The sequence below is a fragment of the Phasianus colchicus genome, chromosome 7 (genome assembly GCF_987193195.1).
Source record: "Phasianus colchicus chromosome 7, bPhaCol1.hap1.1, whole genome shotgun sequence".
NCBI classification, from domain to species: Eukaryota; Metazoa; Chordata; class Aves; order Galliformes; family Phasianidae; genus Phasianus; species Phasianus colchicus.
In genome coordinates, this window is record NC_143442.1 from 27,911,215 (window position 1) to 27,931,358 (window position 20,144).

The 20,144-nt window shown below is 37.5% G+C and overlaps 1 protein-coding gene across 4 annotated transcripts in view; it reads right to left on the reverse strand.

The window, feature by feature from the left end:
- The window catches only part of SLC39A10 (solute carrier family 39 member 10), a 266,679-nt gene that overhangs the window by 214,633 nt on the left and 31,902 nt on the right, over positions 1-20,144 (reverse strand). Inside the window, exon 1 of one of the 4 annotated variants that reach the window (XM_090144290.1) lies at positions 5,573-5,587. The exons of 2 other annotated variants lie outside the window; for them this stretch is intronic. The gene's annotated coding sequence lies outside the window, so the exon portion shown is untranslated. Of the gene's footprint in view, positions 1-4,922; positions 4,938-5,572; positions 5,588-20,144 lie in introns of those variants that run through there. One more of the 4 variants, XM_090144291.1, reaches the window with a different exon arrangement.

Here is a 20,144-nt window from a genome sequence, read left to right on the forward strand (position 1 = left end):
GATTTTTATGCATTCATCATGTACCTGAAAATGTGCTCCCATAGCAATGGGTTTGTGCATGGGCATGAAATATACACTGAAATCTTAACAAAGATGAATCATTAAATTATAAAGTAACAGTGTACAGGCTACTACTAGACCGTTTCTTGTGTTTGATCTCATGTTATATGACATTTGTGTTATTTAAACAGTTACAGAAGGGTGGAAAAACAAAATTAATGAAATCTGATGAAGAGGAAGAGCTGCAAATACCAAAGAAAAAATAAAGTATGTATCAAGAATAACAGGCAACCCTTAGAGCGATTGAGAATGAAAGATAAGCATATCTAGAAGAATTTAATACAAAAGAGATTCAATGGGAGGGAGCGACCTTGCAAAAACAGCACTGCCAAAACTCGAGGAGATAACAGATTGGAAGCTAGAGATGATTTTGCAGCAATGTAGCAAAGACAAGGGAGCATACAGCATCATTATGCAACAGAGCAGAAAAAAAATTTTCCTTACATGGCTTTTTAGATGTATGTATAATTTTACCAGAGATAAATATCGTGGTAAACTGAATGGAGTTCAAAGATGAACCATGGAGTCATTAGTATAGTTGGAGGGTTTTACTTAAGAGGGAGGATTAAAAGACTGAAACATGGTTTGTCTGGGAATCAAGAAGGGAATCAAACTGTTGAATGTGTGTAAACAAAATGGAAATGGATTGTTTACACAGGAACGTGGAGATACGTGGTTAAGAAAAAGGTGTTTGGAAAATCTCTTTGAATACTTACATTGTATCAGTTATGGAAAAAAAAAAAAACAACCCAGAATCAGTGGAAATCTCACACTAATGGCTAACACAGAAAATCACAAACTTGATTATTCCTCAGAGAAGCACTTTTTGCTTGTACTATCTTGCTGAAGCAGGTAAAGGGGCTGGGCTGGAAATGGACAAACTGGTCTTTCAATCTCACCTTCTGCAGGTGCATGCAAATTGTGTTTCATGGTTTCTTCCCACAGCTCTATTTTTAGGAAACGTGCAGATGTGGAGCCTGACTGCCCTGTTTGCATTCCTTGAGAACTACTTTATCAAAGTGATGGGACTTCCTATTTTTAGCTACAGTTTTTAGGATGTGTTTTGTATAGCAAGATCCTGCTTGCTTGCAGGTGTACCCTGGAACCTCCCTAAGAGCTCTTTTCATAGCTTGTACGACTTAAAGCCTTTCTTCTCCTCTAACCTCAAAGTTTTGTAGTTTCATACCTACTTTAAATAGTAACAGGGCTCCAATTTGGTGCTGAATTCCTATTGAAATTGAGAGAGTTAGGTGGTTGGGAGCCATTGTGGGACCATCTTCAGGCTTCTAAATTTACTGAATAACAAATGATCTAAAGGTTTCTTAAAATACTGCAGAGATACTTAAGTGTTGCTTATGTTAATTAGGTGACATATTCCAGGTTAAGTCTGCATCTTACACATAAATAATGGCGACAGTATGCTCCTGCTTAAAAAAGGTAATGAACTCCGTAAATCTAATTTACTGAAAAATTTTAAGTACTCCCTGAAAGATTATTAATGATATTACTTGATTTTTATTTGTCCTTCTACCTGCCAGATGGCACAGTACAGATGGTCCTCTATCATACCATCAGTATTTTTGTTAATTTGAATGAATGCTTTAATTATAAATCATTTATACCCCACATTTTGTCAGTATTGAATTAGAACTCAGGGTTATCATTTAATATATTTTACCAGTGAAAGAAGCTGCAACAAGATGCCCATCTAATGTTTTCCTCTTTCCAACAGATCACAGTTTTTCTAACTAATCATAGCTTATTTCTTAAGGAAAGGCAACAGAGAAGCTTCCCTGTTAGGGGCAGGGGAGTCAGGACATCCTTGTTACAAGATCTGATTTTTGTAGTGAGTGGGAGATTGGTACAGATAAGATCAGGATCCAGGCTTTTCTATATAGACTGGAATGTATACTTCTACTTCAGTAGTGATTTAGGAGGGAATCTTATGTGAAAACATATGGAAAGTCTCAACCACTCACTTGAAAAGATCGACAGGGTTGACTAGAGAAGAAATATTCTGGAAAGAAAACTGCTGAACACATCAGTGGGCAGATTTGAAGAAGAATCTGCAGCAAAATCAGATAGCTTGAAAAGTAAACAGCAATCCTCATGAGAACAACTAACATCTACTGCATTTGCCTTGGTGAGTTGTTCAGTTTAAACATCCTTTTATTTCAAGAGTAATAAACGTAATGGGAGTGGCTATGTGCAACACATATAGGGCACGCAACGAGCCATTTCAGATCCATTCCCCTTGTGAATTCTCCTCAGTCTGGAGCTGAGTGGTCACTGCGTCAGAGCAGGGACAACCCTTGCCATACCCACTCTGCTAAAACATTGTCCAAGGGGAGGAACTGCTGCCTTTCATGCTTTTATAAACTGGGCATTTGCTTAGAAGGGACAGGGTCAACATTCTCTTTCAGTGCAATAGGACTGATTTCAGCTGTAGGTCAAGGCTGAAGCTTATAGAAGTACAGATAAACCACTCCTCCCTTTGGCCCATTTCATATTTCCCAGTCATATTCCACCCACATTTCCATAATCATCTCATCTCTTATAATGCAAGTATCATTTTACTCTCACTCTTTTTTCCACCCAACAAATCATTTTTGTCCTTGCCCAGCTCTCCAGCAACTGCTCTTTCTTCTTTCTCCTTCACATTTACTTTATTAATTCATTAACCCATAGTAATTTCAACAAGTACATTAACTCCCAATTCATCTTTTTCCTAGTCCTTCATCTGACTCAAAGAATCTAAACTTTACAAGCTCTTATTTACCTAAATGTAGCTGCAAATATCGCTTCCTTGCCTCGCCCCTTCGATAACGCCTTTCCTTGTGTTGATTTATCTTGGTTCCTGTTCCCTACTTTTTTTTTTTTTTAAAATAACATTTGCTTGTTTTCATCACCTTGCACTTTGTTACCTATCTCCATCCCACCAGCTATTTTTTTTTCTAGCCTATGATGCCAGTCATCTTTATCTTTTTGCTAAGGTCTCAAATAAAAATATTAATGCTTTCTGCCATGCTATTCCCACCTCCAACCTGGAACAAAGTCCTTACAAATAATAAAAGGTCTCATATTTGTCAGATTTCTCCATTGTATAAAGCCTCCCAAAACCTGACATTAATTTTCCCATTGTGCAAAACAATCTGCCTATCTTGCTAATGAAAATGTTTTTAGGATGTTCTTACGTTCTCCTCTAAAATATTAATTTTCTTTTATATTTTGATGGTAAATATTAGAGGCAGTACTCATATTGTTCTCGTTTGCATTTGTACCAAGGCAGAACAAGAAAGGAACAATCCAGACCACTGTCCGTAGCTGTTGTGATAAATATATGTATTAATTTCAACCTTAGCATGAAATGAATGGTTGTCATTTGATTGCAGGTGAAGTTCCAACTGATCATTTGCCTTTCCCCACACTGGACTGTCCATCTAAGCTATTTTTTTCCAACAATTTCCAATATTTATTTCCTATTACTTGATAGTCTTTCAATTGCCAGGTATAATCTAAGCAAAACCACCTCATATTTCCATTATTTATTATAAGATATTGCTAAGGGGGAAAGTTCTTTTTCCCCAAACATATATAAACCAGACCCACTCATAATTAAATTTACATGCAGCCTAGAAAGGCACAGCTAGTTCATGCTATTTTTCAGAGTGGAAAAAATGCAAGTTGTGGCATTTGCTTTAGATTCAGATTGTTACATAAAATATAGACCAATTAATCACAGAAGTGTTATGTAGGCATACATACCCCATTGTCATATATACTTTACATTTACGGAGCCAAAGTACCACTTTAAACAATTTAAACCATAAGTCCCATATGCTGAATTCATGAAATCATTCCCTAATGAAATTTAAATGAAAATCTCATTAATACCCAGTGAGGCAGAGGCGCATACGAGAGAATCCCACTGGTTGTTTTACTGTGGCATCTGCCATAGACATGAAAATAAATTAAAGATTATTTTCAAGCACATGAGTAGAGAGTGGGTAGATAATTATCTTGGGGCATGCTGATGAGGGGCATTTACACCATACATTCAGGACTGCAGCTGGAAGTGATGCTGAGAGCTGACTGTGACACCTTGAAGACACTGTCACTGAGTTGGAAACTTCATTCTCAGGGTCTTGTATCAAGTTGCTGGTTATTTTCTTCATGTAACTTATAACTTATGAAAAAATCTCCTTGCTATGCTTTACACTCTAAAGTATAGTAGGACAAAAGGAGCGATTTCTGTGATCTTACACATGACAGTGCATGATCACTTGCTGTGTAATAAACACAGTATGTTGCTAATAGGTCATTTGAAGTTATTTAGCCTTTGTATTCATTTGAGTTTAATTGCATATATCTGAAAACTTACTTCAGTGTGATCCTGAGAGAGGTAGCCATGCGATGCTTACTAGCAGAAGTGTCCTTTTAGAGTACTTTATGTATGTTTAGTTTTCCTTCTGATTCATACTGCACTGGAAAATTTCATTAAAAGCAACTAGCCAACATACATCTAATCACTTCTATACTTGTGAAGTGTCACAAAATGCTAGAAAAATTCAGGAAATCTGCTGTAGTCCCTACTCACCAACTCCACCACTCAGCACTAAAATGTAAAGCTCTGCAGAGGAGAAGAAAATAAACCTTAGACCTGAGAGTAATAAGAATGAAAGCCATTCCAGACATGAACAAGTGTTGACACTTCTAGTGTGAAGAAAATATACCATTACAAAAAAAATATCATATATGGTTTCAGAAAGCAAACAAGCAAACAAAACTAACAGCATAGGATATGAATTTGTTACTGCATTCACAGTATTATTATATGGTTTCCTAAACTAATTTGTTGTTACCTGATGAAGAGAGAGGAAAAAACTGTCTTATCACTGGTATGTCACCTTTCATTAAAATAGTGTTTGTCTGAGATTCTCTTATTTGCAGTTGCTCATCTGTTAAATTGGAAGTTTTAATTCTTCACAGTTTGTCACCTTTTAAATTCTGGTCTGTTGACACATACTTTCCTGCAAAGCAGAAAAGGCTGAAAATGAAAATTAAAAGAAAATTAACAGAGAGAGTAACTAAAGCATTTGTTCTCGGCTTCTTTGCACACCCTATTAGATGGCTCTGGGAGCCTCAGGTAGATGGACACCACGATACAATTCCTGGAAATGAATCATTTCTGCTTCAGGAAAATCCAATATCTCACTCTTTGAAAATTGAGAATATTGTAGGTTTGGCTTATTTACACTGAGGATTAAGCCGTTTTTTTTTTCTTTCAAATCTCCATTTACCAAAAGGAATAGAATGAATCAGTGATTCTGAAACATACGTGAGGCACTGTCAGTAACACTTGCCCTGTTTGTACTTGGAAGGCAAGTGCCTGTATAATCAATGAAAATTATATAAAGGAATATTATATAATTTAATAATATTAAGATGTTATAACAATGAAATAAGCAAGAGTTAGGCACAGCAAGACAAAGAGAAAAAATAGGATGCTTACCCGTGTTATGGGCTCGCTCAGGAAAGACCAGTGGAATGGATCTTCTGAAGAAAGAGAGATCCTTCCCCACTGGTAGTCAGCTCTTAAATGGGTCCAGGAGAGGTGGAGCCAGGCTCCACCCCTTCCTGCAGCACAGGTGAATTGCTTTCACCTGTGCTCCCAGGGCTGACTCATTGCTCACCTCAGGTGATTAATCAGAGGTTCAGGCTGTGACTCAGCAGTTCCCATACAGTGCCTTAGCTGCTTTTCTCTTTGCCCAGCTTCTACAGGAGCTAGTTCAAATGTCTGTCTTCTTTCCTCAGCCTGTTGTTGCCATATTGCTTCTCAGCACTGTAGGCCATGGGCTGGAATTACAGCTTAATACAGTGGTGCTGGATGAATTCTTGTTTTGCATGGAGATATTTCCTCATTCTGTGCAAATGCAAACATCTGCAACTACTGCAGTGAATGTAGTTCAGTAATGGGCTTGGCCCAGCAGCAGGGAAAAATCTGACAGGCTCCAATTTCACCCTGTCTTTGGAGCACGGCTAAACCTGAGTCATTCAAATCAGATAAGGAAGCATGAGCTTTTCACCTGAATGGAAAACACAGACCACCTGAAAATGCATGGCACATCTGGCTGCATTGTTGCTCCTCATCTTCATCAAATTTTAATGACTCTGTTTGTGAAATGCAACAAAACACTAATTCCTGATAAGAAAGACTCATTTCTGAAAGTCAGTCTAGAGCTGCTTCCTCACTTCGCTTTCTATTAAAGCCAGAAAAAAAAAAAAATCCCAATCAGAAATGGGTTTCAGCTAGCTAGATAACTATATGCATGGATGTGTAAAGTAATTACTGAAAGTGTAACTTTTAGGCATAATAGAAAGCCTGATCTCACTGCAGACATACGACTGCATGCACAGGGCAAGAGTGTAGCACTCCTAACAGTATGAAATACATAAGGGGAGTGATGAGAGAAAAGAAAAAGGCATTCATTTTTATTTACCTATTCATTTTAAGTTTCTGTAAAGAAGCTGAATAATTCAGGCAGTAAAGGGAAGTGTACCCTGAAGTGCCCTATAGCTCTTTATCAATAGCATAGATACACTGCATGGAAAATTCTCATGATAGACACGTTTTCAGATGATGAGAAGATTGAAAGAAAAAAATAGAAATGAAGGCCTCACTTAGACAGGAATTGCATTCATTTAAAGGGAAGGTGGTAAAAAGGGGAAAACATCTCTGTTTAAATTTCCACTGGGGAGCTTGCACAATTCAACTAAACTGACCCAGATCACATCATCAGACCACACATAAATCTCTGCAGCTCAAATCTATTGGTTTTTGCTTTGTCGTTTGGCAGCCATTCAACAGGATCCCTTCCTAGAAGGACAAGCTGAGATAATCTGTAATGAGCTTAATGAAAAAATGTATAGCACAGAGCTACACAGAACATAATGTTTAGAACATTTTTAAATTTCTGCTTAGCACCTACAGATCCACGTATTTTCCTTGGATTTGTATGATTTTGAGATGGGATTAGACTGATAGCTTTAGGAATGGCTATACAAAAGATATTTCCTTGACCAGAACTAATATGGTATTTAATAACAACCAGTTCTTTGACAAAATTAATTGCAATACTACTTCAACCTTCATTATTGCTATACTTTTCCTGTCGCAATGAAGGATCAGATTACCTCCCTAAAATGTATGCTGCTGGCAAATAGAGAATGGAAAGTATTCACCAGCTGCATTACCAATTGCTTACTTAGAGCCAAACTCAAAATGCCCCCTAGGTGTTTAAAATGCATATAAGATGTGACAGTGGGTAGCTAGCTGCTAGCCAGATGTTTCATGCTAACAGTAAAAAATAAATAAATAAAAAATAATAATGAGGAAGAAATATCTACAGCAGTGGGAAAAACAATAATCCTCTCCCCATAAATCTAAAGTTAGAAAAAAATAAAAAAAATGCAATCATTGAGCTGGATTTATTTTTCCAGTTTGACTGTGAATTTATTTTACTGCACTTTAAAACCTAAATACTTCAAATAAGTAAAATGAGAAGGATGCTACTGGTTTTGATGAGACTTGCTTTACAAAAAAGATTCAAAACATTGACTCAGTAATCTACCTATTAATCAAGGAGAAGTGATGCTTTCATTTCCCATGTAGTGGCTTAAAACCCTTTTTTACTCTCATACTAGACTAGTAGAGTGGCAATATACATTTCGGTGATAAGTTTCATCCTCTTGATGTTTTCCTGGCTGTTTAAATAAAATTAGAGTTTTGATATATGTAGTTTCTTAAATAAGTAGAATACATAATTTTGGCTGTGGTTATGCCACATTGCTGATAAGATCAAGCAAGAAGCCTCTCCTATGATTCCTGAATTTATTTACTTAGGTTTAAAATAATAAATGATGCTTATCAAAGACCTTAGGCACCATAACACACCATTAATATTACAATAAAGTCTCAACAGTATTAAACTAATCACTCAGTCCGACAGCCTCCTACAGAGAAACCTTCTCATTCATTCCTTGTGGGAAGAAAACCCTCAATCCTGCCTGCAAAACATTCTCTAAGAAAGTCTGAAGTCACTTGAGTCCAAAATAAATCAAAGTATGGAAACAAAGTAACTTTAGAACCTGGAACTTCTACAGAAATAACTTGCTATGTCTTCCCTGCTTTTTACCAGGAGGAGTGCTTTGGGATCCCAATTGCCTACTGTTTAATATTTGCTTTTTCCTTTGAATTAGTCCTGGGTAGATCTTCTTCAGGACAGCTTGCTGAGACAAATGGACAAAAGGTATGACTTGCCTTGGCTTTAATTGTCTGCTCGTTTGTGAGCATTTGCACGAGCAGATCTCTTGTTAGAATGTTTCTTATGTTTCAGTCATTCAGCCTGGAGGCTGGACCAACACACTGTACTGCAGATGATCACATACATCTTTACAGCTGATATATTTTGGATAAAATTATTATTTGGATTTTCACTATACAAGTCAATCATAGGAAAGGCATTTTGGGGGTAATAAATCACAGCTATTTGTTACATCTATGTTGCTGATTTTCTGAAAAGACAAAAAACGCAGTCAAAGATTAAGAGAATTTCCTACACATATTTATCAAATCCTTGGATGACTTGCTAGTATGAGGAGAACAAGAAAGAATGCTCTCATTTGTTTCAGTAGTTTATGTATACAGGGACTTTTCCTCTTTTCGTTAATAAAAACATTTGCCATGGAAGATCAGTCTGTGTTTTTGACTGCTTTAGTTGTTAAGACTGAATTTTTTTAACAGGGGGCAGCAGAGGTAATTTCATTTGTTGGTTCATTATATGCATCTTCTTGAATGACATTTATTACTTCTATATGAATCTGAATGACTTCAGTCGTCGCCAGAGCAAAAAAGTTATACTGTAAGGATATGCAGCTGCTCTCTCTTTATTATTTTTTCTTAATTTGCTACCTTAAGTAACACTCCACTAAAATCAAAATAGCAGGTGTGATGCTTTTCAGAGCCAAAATACTCTACTTATGACAGAAGTTGTTGCCAACATAGACTTTCACAGGTGAGATCTTCTTCTTCCACTATACACATTTTCCAATTAATTGAATCAGATGAACACAATGGGGAAATCTCTAACACCTATGAATGAAGCAGGATTAGATTTCAGTTGTGTTCCCTTAGACTTGCTATCAGATTTCACTGTCCTTTGGGAACAGTTTTAAAAGCTGCAGACATGACTATAGTACAGAATTTGGGCTGCTGACAAGCAGGGCATTCATTAGGGAATGTATTCAGTCCCACAGAAACTTGCATCTTTTCTGAATAGTGTTTTGGACTTCATTCAAGTGGGAAGGAAACCAGGCTGAGTTTTCAGTATCAGCCACACGAATAAGGACCAGAAAATTCCAGAAACATTACTCTGGTTCCTTTAGACCCAGACAAGGAGGAAGCAGATCAAGGGATCCACAGGGTGGTGCTGATATTATATTCCTGATACTTCCACTATTTGATTCCTTTAGAGGCTGTCTTCTCTTGGCACTGGCTGAGCCAGAGATGTTTTGTTAATCATAATCATCACTAATTTCCTTTCCTGCTGATAGCTGCATGGTAGTTTTGCTGCTGTCACTCTATAGTAATGAAATGTCATTGCAGGTGGTACAAAATGTGGCAAAGTTAAACAGCTGGGGACAAACTGTCTTCTCTGTTATAGCAGTTTGATGGCATGGATTAATTTCAGAGAAGTCGCCTCTGTTTTTTCAGAGAGGTTTCCTTTCGTTCTTGTTCAGAGGGTATCATATCAATGGTCTATTCGATCTGACCAGCTTGGTTTTTCTGTGGAGGGTAGGTTAGCATTCGTGCCATACTTGGCTCATCACTCCTTGCTAACTCAGTATTTTCTAATCATTGAAACTCTCCTCATAGGAGATGAAAACAACCCAGCCTGCTGAGGCAACCTTGCATGCTGTACCCCACAGATGGGTGAGGGAACAGAATTTGCACATCTTCCCCCCCTTACGTGAGTGAAGAGAGCAGAGGAGGGGCTATGCCCTACGTCACAGCTACCTTCTATGTTATCTCCCTTTGCAACAGAGCCCTTATCTGCACTGAGTCCAACAGCTCTTTTAGTTAACAAATGAAGTCAAGGCAACCAGAATCTGTTCATGGAAGGCTCAAGCACAGAAAGAAAGAAAAAAAGGAAAAAAAAACCGAAACTATGTGTCATAGAATTGCAAAGCAACAATTACAGTCCTAATATTAATTATCTCATCTCAAATGATTTCCCAAGGCACTTAATTTCTGTAGGACTCTTTCATTTGGCAAGCAATGTTTAAAGGGAAAAATTCACTGCACTGCTTTTATAGTAGCCACCACAGCCTGGAATTTTTTCAGGTGAATTTCAAGTGCTGGTTCATCACGTCCACTGTGGGAATAATATACCAGGGGACTTCATTTCCACAGCAATATTGCTCACTAGCTTCTGAGCAGAGAGAACACACTTCTAATGGTGCTATAGAAACCTCCTGGGCCGTTTTATGGAGTCATTGCACTCAATCTACACTTAGAAAAATATTGCTCTCTTGCAAAGCAAATAAAACCAAGAAAAAAAAGCTTATAGTGAGACCATATATCTTTTTATCCAATTTTCTATGCAGATCAATACAAACTGTTCATGTTGATTGAATGTTATAATTCTTTGCCCAGTTCACATCAAAACCATAAAACTTAATACATTGAAAGTCACCCAATCTTGCTTTAAACATCAAACTTTCTTCTTTTGTAGTGCATTAATTAATCATGCCGTCTATTTGGTAGATAGGAACCATCATTTACATTCCTATTTGCACAATCTCTGAGAGCTTGTTAGATGAATTCACATTTTATAACTTTCCTGAAGTTTCATTCTGATGGCAACAGAGCTTGATAGTTTGCTTCCTATATCCCTCTTAGGTCAAAAGATTACAGTCCTCATAGGAAATGTATTCTGCAAGCTGGATTATACAATATTATGGAAGAACTATTGTATTTTCCACAGAAAATAGTAAACACAGAGCCTCTTTAAAATATCTGTGAAACACTTTTCTACTAGAATGAAGGGCCAGCGCTCCCCTCCCTTTCTTTTTCTTTTTTCTTCTTTCTCTATTTAGAAGAGCAAATTAACAAGCAACAGTAGGAAATGCTATAGGCAAAGCAGAGCCTAACTTGGGAAAGAAATGGGGCTGGAAGATCTCTTGAATCTTATTCTATACTCATCCTCTGTAATTATTTTCTACATTGTTGAATCAACCCTCATCCTTAAGATTTCAAACATTTTGACTAACTACCTTTCACCTACAAGTGTGCACGCTTAGTTTCTTCAAGCTCTTGCACACTTGGACATGGCTGGTGGAAAGAGAAGTAGACGTTACTGAGTAGGTGAATGAGATACATTGAGTACTTTGCACCTTTTGTGTTTGCTAAACACAACTCTTACAGTTATTTGGGTTCATAATACCTTTCCTTTTGCGGCCATTTGAAGGAAAGATGCTTTCCTCTCTACAGCACTCATCAAATCAAATCAAATCATGTGAGGGATTTGCATCTGCTTCACGACAGTTTATGCTGTCAGATGTTCCCAAAATTGAATGTGAAATAGCTTATTTTCTATACTCAAATAAAAACCTCCCCTCTTTCAAAAGATCACTTTGGATTCTCTGGGATGGAGTAGTATGGCAGCACCTCACGAATGCCCTTTTCTTAAGAAATGGCTCCAATAAAAATCTTAGTTAAAAGCCTCTATTAAAAGCTTTCAGGGAGAAATGTGCCTTGTGTGGCCCTCTGAAGCCTGATGAAACACACCAGAGTGATTTGCAGCACAAGGATGCACAAGTTCCATAGTGGATGTTAATTGTCATCATGGCAAAGTCTCTGCCTCTATTTTATTTTTTCATGGTGAACATTTTATGGGCAACGAACCACAGGAAATAACTGCTACTGATTATAATGAAAACAATGAAACCTCTTAAATTATGGCACCAGGCAGGAGCAGCACTGATGTAATTACTATGTTAATGATCAAGTAATATTTAAGTACTCCTGTGTGATTTTCTAGTATTTTTTAGTACTCATCTCTAATGTCCTGTGGAGGGTTTAAGAGCTGTTGCCATTCTCCTGCTGGGTGCCCTTGCAGAGAGTTTGATGGCTGCTGCTAGTCCTGTTTAGGTCTCGCAGCAGGGGCCAGAATTCCCATTGCTCCCACTGCCACATTGCTCTTCTTGTGCATTGCACTGTGGAGTTGGCCACAATCCCCTCTTTCAGCCCCTTTGCTGTAGAAGTCTAAAGAGACGCCAGTGCCTCCATTAGGTTAGGTCTTTTCATAGGAGACAGTCTCATTATTCCTGTCCCTGACCTCTTACACCGAAGGCAGGGCTGAGAGTCAAAAGGCAAAGAATCAGCAAAGCCAGTTCTGTGATCACTGCAGCCACATCGCTGTGCTCCTGAACTTTTGCTACATTACATGCAATTCTTAATGTATCTTTTGAAAACAGTCAGTAATTTTTAATGAAGAGTATTAATGTATCTAGATGGATCTTTTGGGATGGAAAAATATAATGCAATTGTTATTTGAATCTGACAGCTTTTTCTCCAGGGCATCTGTCACAGAGCTACCTTAACACCAACTGCCCCTCACCTACCTGAAAACTGTGAGCTGGAGGCTAATAATTACTTACTTGGAAAACGTTATACAGATATTACTAAAATTAATTTTCTTTAGTCCAAGAAACATTTCTGAAGATGGGAAGCTGCAGACGTTGCTTCTTCCACTTCATTATTTTGTTCCCTGTTTTATTTAAACAAGCTCTCCCTGTGATCTAGTGATACAGTAATAAGATTGGGAAATCATGATAGTGAATCTACAATTAGACACACGTTAAGGAATTTTACTTTCAAATCAGTGTTGTTAAGTCCCAGACCGGAATATTATTATGTTTTACTGCTGCTTATGGCTAGAACCACAACATATGTGCTGCGGTTGCTAAGGTGGATGACAACCACATGCACCATGCAGACTTCCTAACTTTGATATAAACATCCCTGTTTATAAACAATCCTGTTTATCAAGGCTCATGAAGCTATCCAGAGTTCGGCTCACCATGACTGTGTCTACAAGGAGACCAAGTAAATTATGAGTGCTATGATTTATAATTGCTTTTCTGGTTTGAAGGAACAAGCCACAGCCCTTTGAATGTGCCTGGATGGCAGAGACTGATACTCTGATTCTGGTAGAGCATGGAACAAACTGGCAATCTTTTGCCCTCCACAGAGGAAATAAACAGATACAAAAAGTATGGAGCAAACTGAATCAAGGATACAATTTGTTAAAGAGGCTGCATACTCCGATTTCACAGTTTAATCATTACTTAAAAAGGTGACAGCAGGACAATAGATGTTAAGGAAGAAGTCAATAGTCCACCCCTAGGCTGAGCAGTCTAGGAAGGTTTATGGCTAATTAACATTAACTGGAAGTACTTATGGCAAGCTGCCCTGCAGCTTTTCTGTCTTCTTCCTCACATAGAACTCTTCTGTCCCTGTCTGATACAATGATAGCATTTAGTGACTGTGGAGGCAGTCAAGTACACGGCCTCCTCTGGGATCAAGGATGATGGAGACCTACTCCCAGTGAGACTGAGAAACAGAAAGCAGAGAAGAAAAAGCAAGAGAATCACTGGGCGAGAATGTTCATCAAATTAACACCAGTGTGAAAAAGAGAGAAAAAAGAATCAATAATAATGACACACAGTTCCAAAATTTAAGATCAGGAAGAGTTTAACTCTTAACTCCTTCTTAAGATCAGTTTAGGGACTTAGTGAGAAAATAATCTAACAAGTTTTCTTAATGACACATATCTGTGAAAGACTGAAAATCTTTAATAGTTCAGCAAGAATTATTATTATATGCCTAAGTCATAGAGGAGAGAGGCCAGGAACCATAAGTCATACTTTTTTTGTTCTTGCTCAAGCTCAACAGCTGAGCAGCTCTACCACCCTACCTGTAGTCTGAATTTGCTAGAAGAGTACCTAGCACTTATCATCCATATGTCTGTCTACAGCTCCACTTCTTTTAAACAAAGTCCTTACGTGCTTTCGACCAAAGAGAATTTGGCTAGACATCTGACAAGCCATATTACTCTACAGACATATCTTTTATGACTATTCCCTTCATGGGTGTCAGGTATGTAGCTTGGCAGGAATTTCTGATGGGTGGTTCTGTCCTCTGCAGGCCAATGCGAGCACGTTCTGAAGGAATAATTAACCCCCAAAAACAGACGAGCAACACACCAGACCACAACCTATATACAGGTGATATTTTCTTAGGACCAAAAATAGTGGTTCGAGAACAGGTATTTGAGGGTGCTAAATAACAAGTGAAATTAGTGTTGCTGTAGCTAGCGATAACTGTCTTTGTCTCTCTAATACACAACTAAATGGCCAAGTGCTTTTAGTGTTAATAGAGGCTTTCCCCTTAAATACCAGCAATAGTATTCTCAACTGCTAGTTTGTAAATGTGTGTGTAGTTTGTAAATGTGTCACTTATTTTAATTTTTAATGAGTAATCTCACCCTAAGCAGAGGCACATATTTTCTGTGCTTACAGGTTCTTCAATCTTGCAGTTTTACAGGAAATAGCTCAATCCTTTACAGATTTTGTAAGGATTTGTTCAGTACTAAAATGACATCCGTTGTAAGTACTAGCATAAATATAAAATTTTGCATTTTAGCAGTGCTTCAGGAGGTCCATAAGGTTGTTTCACATGATATTTAATAACAATACTTAAGTACTTTTAAAGGAACATGGTGATTAGATGCACCTCTTTGAACCTTTCAGTTAAATAATTTGTGCTAACGTAAAGAGAAACAACTTTTCACTCAACAGTTTTTTGCATTCATCAGCTGAGACTAACACACAAATAAATATCCAATAATGAAGCATTAGAGCTATATTAAATTCTTAGGGTGAAGAGCTGCAGCTTGTACTTTTGCAAGTGGACAAAGTTTCTACTGATTCAATAGAAGCTTTGACTGTATATGAATTGCAGGACTTATCTCAAAAGTACCTTGAAAAATTGTTAAGAGAAAACAAAAACACGCATAATATTGCAGCTGAGTTTGAAACCAGACATTTCACGCTTTACCTATTTACTTGGACTTTAAGCCATAAACTTTTGTCACTACTGCATATTTTTCTTGCACAGATCATCATCTTTACAACAGCTAAAGATGAAACACCTAGTTCTAATTTAGTGATATTCTAGAAAATGGTATTTAGATGCCTTTTTAACCAAAGTACTTCCAAAAAGCTTCATAAGAACTAAGGTAATTCTGAAGATCCTGCTGTTGATCTCTTCTTTTTTTCTTATTATGACCTAGTACTTGAATAAAAGTACCACTCTGCAGTAAAAAAAAAAAGACGTTAAAATCTCTCTAAAAATGAAAAATCTGTCAGAAGTAGGGAAATACTGAGCTCAGTGGACTTAGAAGAGAGACTTGTAAAATTTGTTCTCTTAAAAGACATAGAATTTACTTCCAGCAGGTAATTTTCCTCATTTTAAAGAAATAGAATTAACATCTTGCCTATTTTGTGAACTACTAATCTTTAAAATTGATGGTGGTTGGGCAAAATATATTTATTTCTACCACTAAATTAAAAAACAATATAGATATAAAATATATAATATTATATATATAATAAAGAAATATTTTCATTAAAAATACGTCATTTTGCAAAAAAAACCCAAATATTTTCATAATTTTGAAAATGCATTTTCTGTTCTAAAATTACAAAAACGTATTGAATATAGACATGTTCATATCAGCTGCAAACATTGCCACTGAATTTTAAGTACAGCTTTTTAACATAGCTGAGAAAGTTATAATGATCAAAAAACATGTAGCTGTACTTCTCTGACATTTCACTTAAAGATTTCTAATAACTTTATTGACTAGATGTGATGTCTTTGTATTTATTAGTCCACGTTGAAACTTTCTCCAATGAACAGTTACACTGTCCCAAATATTTTTATTTGATCAGCATTAGATGTAGGAGCTACAGATTTTGTTCTTCCCTGCCCCTTCTGAGCCACTAAGATGCTGTTCCAACATCCTCTACATCACTTGTCTGCAAGCATTAGCTTTTCAGCTTTAAAGCACAAATATTATATTTTCTGCTAAAGCTGAAGTGACAAAAATATACATATGTAGTTTTATTATTCTTGTGAGACTTTAAGCTAATAATTTGAATTTGAAAAAAGTACTCAATCCCTTTTAAAATTTAATTCTTGTAGTTAAGAACATTTCTGTACAGCGATAGTCCTTGAAACGTTCAAATGCTTTTGAGACTTGGGCCCTGAATTACCACTTTAAAAAAAGGAATTACTCTTTTTTTTTCTTCAGATAATGTTGTTTAGGAGTTTACGCTGTGCAATCCACAAATGCCTCACAGAGGCTCCCAAGTGGAGTTTGCACTTGCTATTTAAATTACTGTTTTTGAGCTTGTTATGTAGAGTGGCATTTGAGCTCTCTCAGCCTAGAGCTCTACAAGGTGAATGACTTACACAAGGACTTCATGGCATTCTTCTCAATTTAGCTGCAATCTCCCTCAAGCCTTAAAATATCACATTCACTATAAAAAGTTTAGCCTTTAACACGCAAAGCTCACGAGCCCTTTGTCTTCAAAAGGCCAATTTAACAGGAACAAGAAAAAACACTACAGAAAGTTGTCATGTTAAACTTGCAAGGATACTGCATAGTTAGTGGAAACTCTTGGTTTTCTCAAAATACAACATTGGAAGCTTATATCTTAAAAGTTACTTATATGAATAGGAACACATGGATAGAGATACATCTAAGACTGAGTCCTGCTATAGTTTGCTAAACTCTAGGAAAACTTAATGAAGGAGATTTGACTTTAACTAAGAAAAGAGTTGGAGATACTGTCTGGAGAAGAAAGGCAGCAACCTCGCTGAGTGAGTGCATGAACTGCATCCATTGTTCATGCATCCTCTTTGCATGGCTGGCTTGAGACCTCCTTAATAAGTTTCACTTCAAGGTTTCGGGAAATATCCTGCCACTATTCTCTGATAGAACAGTTAGTAATAATTTCCTTAATAACTAACATTAATCTCAAAGCACATCTTGAATATTTGCACGCCCACTGTTCAAGAGCAATGAGGAAACTAAGGCCCCAGAGCTGTAGCATGCCTATGGTTACAGTTTGCCAGCTGTGCCATACTCTGGTTCAGCAGTTTCTTTGTCAGCCATCTTGTCTTATACTAGGCCATTGCTTGTAGCAAACATTACTTCTTTTTTGGTAAGTACATTATGTTGGTGTTCCTTAAAAAAAGATGCTCTGTTACAGTGCTAGGGCGCAGAAGAACAGACTTAAAAGCAACAGCTAGTTCTAAAGCGTGGGTAGCAGGTAAAGAAAGTAACTCTATTTGGCCAAATTCCAAATGCTAATGTTTTCACAGTAGGTTTGTTAAAGTTAAGTAGTACCGTAACTTAGAGAGAGTTTCTGTTGATTTATACATACCTATCCATCATTTGACATCACTTGTAAGATTTGTCTCAGCACTACTGTATGAGTACTAACCAGCTCTAATTATACAGTTAGTCATGAACTGTGTTTGATTAAGTCAAACTCAATATTCCATAAGGAAAAGCTTTAAAGTAGTTTTGAAGGAATGGATAAGAGAACATAAGTCACCGAAATTCAACAGATAAAGCACATCACTGATTCACCAAGGACAGGAGGTAGTGTCAATCTGCCTGACAGTAAGGAGGCCCTTCAGAGGGATCTAGATAACCTGGATCACTGGGCTGAGGTGAATGGGATGAGGTTCAAGAAAGCCAAGTGCCAGGTCCTGCACCTTGGCCACAATAAGCCCATGCAGCACTATAGGCTTGGAACTGAGTGGCTGGATGACTGTGAAAAGGAAAGGGACCTGGGGGTGTTAGTTGATGATCGGCTGAACATGAGCCGACAGTGTGACAGGTGGCCAAGAAGCATCCTGGCCTGCATTAGAAACAGCAGAATGTCCATCAGGAGCAGGGAGGTAATCATGCCCCTGTACTCAGCACTGGTGAGGTCGTACCTTGAGTACTGGGCTCAGTTTTGGGCCCCTCACTATAAAAAAAAAAAAAAGACATCGAGGCTCTGGAATGTGTCCAGAGAAGGGCAATGAAACTGGTGATGAGTCTGGAGCACAAGTCTTATGAAGAGCGGCTGAGGGAGCTGGGAGTGTTTAGCCTGGAGAAGAGGAGGCTCAGAGGAGACCTTACTGCACCCTACAACTTCCTGAAGGGAGGTTGTGATGAGGAGGGGTTTGCTCTCTTCTCCCAGGCAACAAACAGGACCTGAGGAAATGGCTGCAAGTTGTACCAGAGGAGGTTTAGGTGAGACATAAGGAAGAACTTTTTCTGAGTAGTCAGGCACTGGAATGGCCTGCCCAGAGACATGATGGAGTCGCCATCCCTGGCAGTGTTCAAGAGGTATCTGGATGAGGAGCTGTGAGATATGATTTAGAGGCTTGTGGTAGCAATGGCGATGGGAGGACAGTTAAGACTAGATGATCTTGCAAGTCATTTCCAATCTTGTGATTCTATGATTCTAGGAAAACATGCTACCACCTTCCCTTAGTGAGAAGAACTACCTTGTGGGCTTGTGCAGACCTGATAAGTATCTCATGAGAACCTATGGGTTAAGCTGAAGAACATCACAAGAAGAGAAGAAAGGAAAGCTTGTAGCTAATGGAAAGCTAACAATAAGTCATATAAAGTGAGAATAATTACGTTGCAGAGAAGTTATTAGTAAAGGGGTTGACCTTGCATTCTATTTAAGCCAATATTCCCATTAATTATGTGACAATGTAAAAGTATGCTATTGAAATTGATAGTGATATGAAGCTGAAAATCTTCAACACAGACATAAGCATCAAAAGGATAAGGGGTGTGCTTAAGGATTTAGATCATAATAAAGAAACAATTTTTTTATCCTAAATTCAGCAAAACTATAGCCTTAATCAGGACTGTGTTGTTTGGTTTTGTATTGGGTTTGTATTACTGCAAGACTTGAGAACCATGAATTCCTAAAAAGTCTTAGGATGGAGTTTTTGAAACATTAGGTCATATTTAACAGGTCATGTTTGTAATGATTTCAGTGGATCTATAAGCACAAGCTACGATTGTAAGCATTAGCATGCATTTCCTAGAAATCAGGTACAACATTACAGCACCAGATCAGCAAGCAAGGTTGAGAAGCTAAAACATAGCCCACAGAATGCTTGACTCAGAAGACCTATTTGAAGGTCTACCACACATTTAAGATAATATGAAACCACCCCAGCAAGCACTTTCTAAGAGGCATAAAAGCCCTACAGCCTCACACTAAGCCTACCAAGTACTTTTAGTGTTCCATCCTCTTTATGCTAACTCCAACCAGCGGACCTTCCATCTACAAAAGAACCGAACCACCCTTCTGCTCTCCTTTCTCTCTTTTTCAATATATTAGGCAATCAGGTTCAGGTCCAGCTGATTACATTCTTGTGAGAGATCTCCAGCTGGAAATCTGAAGCCTCTTGTTCTCTAATGGCTGCCCCAGCAGGCAAAAATGGTATGGACTGTGTGATAATTATAAAATGTATATATTATGAAAATATTACATTATTATAAAAAAATGTTACAAGCTTTGTAATAAGCCTGATGCAGACTAGCCATCATGCTCTGTCCCTTTCTTTTGTGGATACTATGAAAGAGTGTGATCCATATACAGATACAGAGACAAAAGAGAAACATTTCAGTGGAATTACAAACAGGTCTTAAAGAATTATTATGTGTTTGTGTCTACTCATGCTGTCAGAGTCTGAACTCAAGGCCAGAGCTCATTAAAATATTTTTAGACTGCTGCAAGAAAAAGAGCAGAAAAGCACAGCTACTTGAAATTTCCCACTTAAACCAATGCTTTGAAAATTTTCTGCATTATTTCTGTTTTAACTGCTTTAAGTTCCATCAGTCATGTCTAATATATCAGAAGGTTGGTAA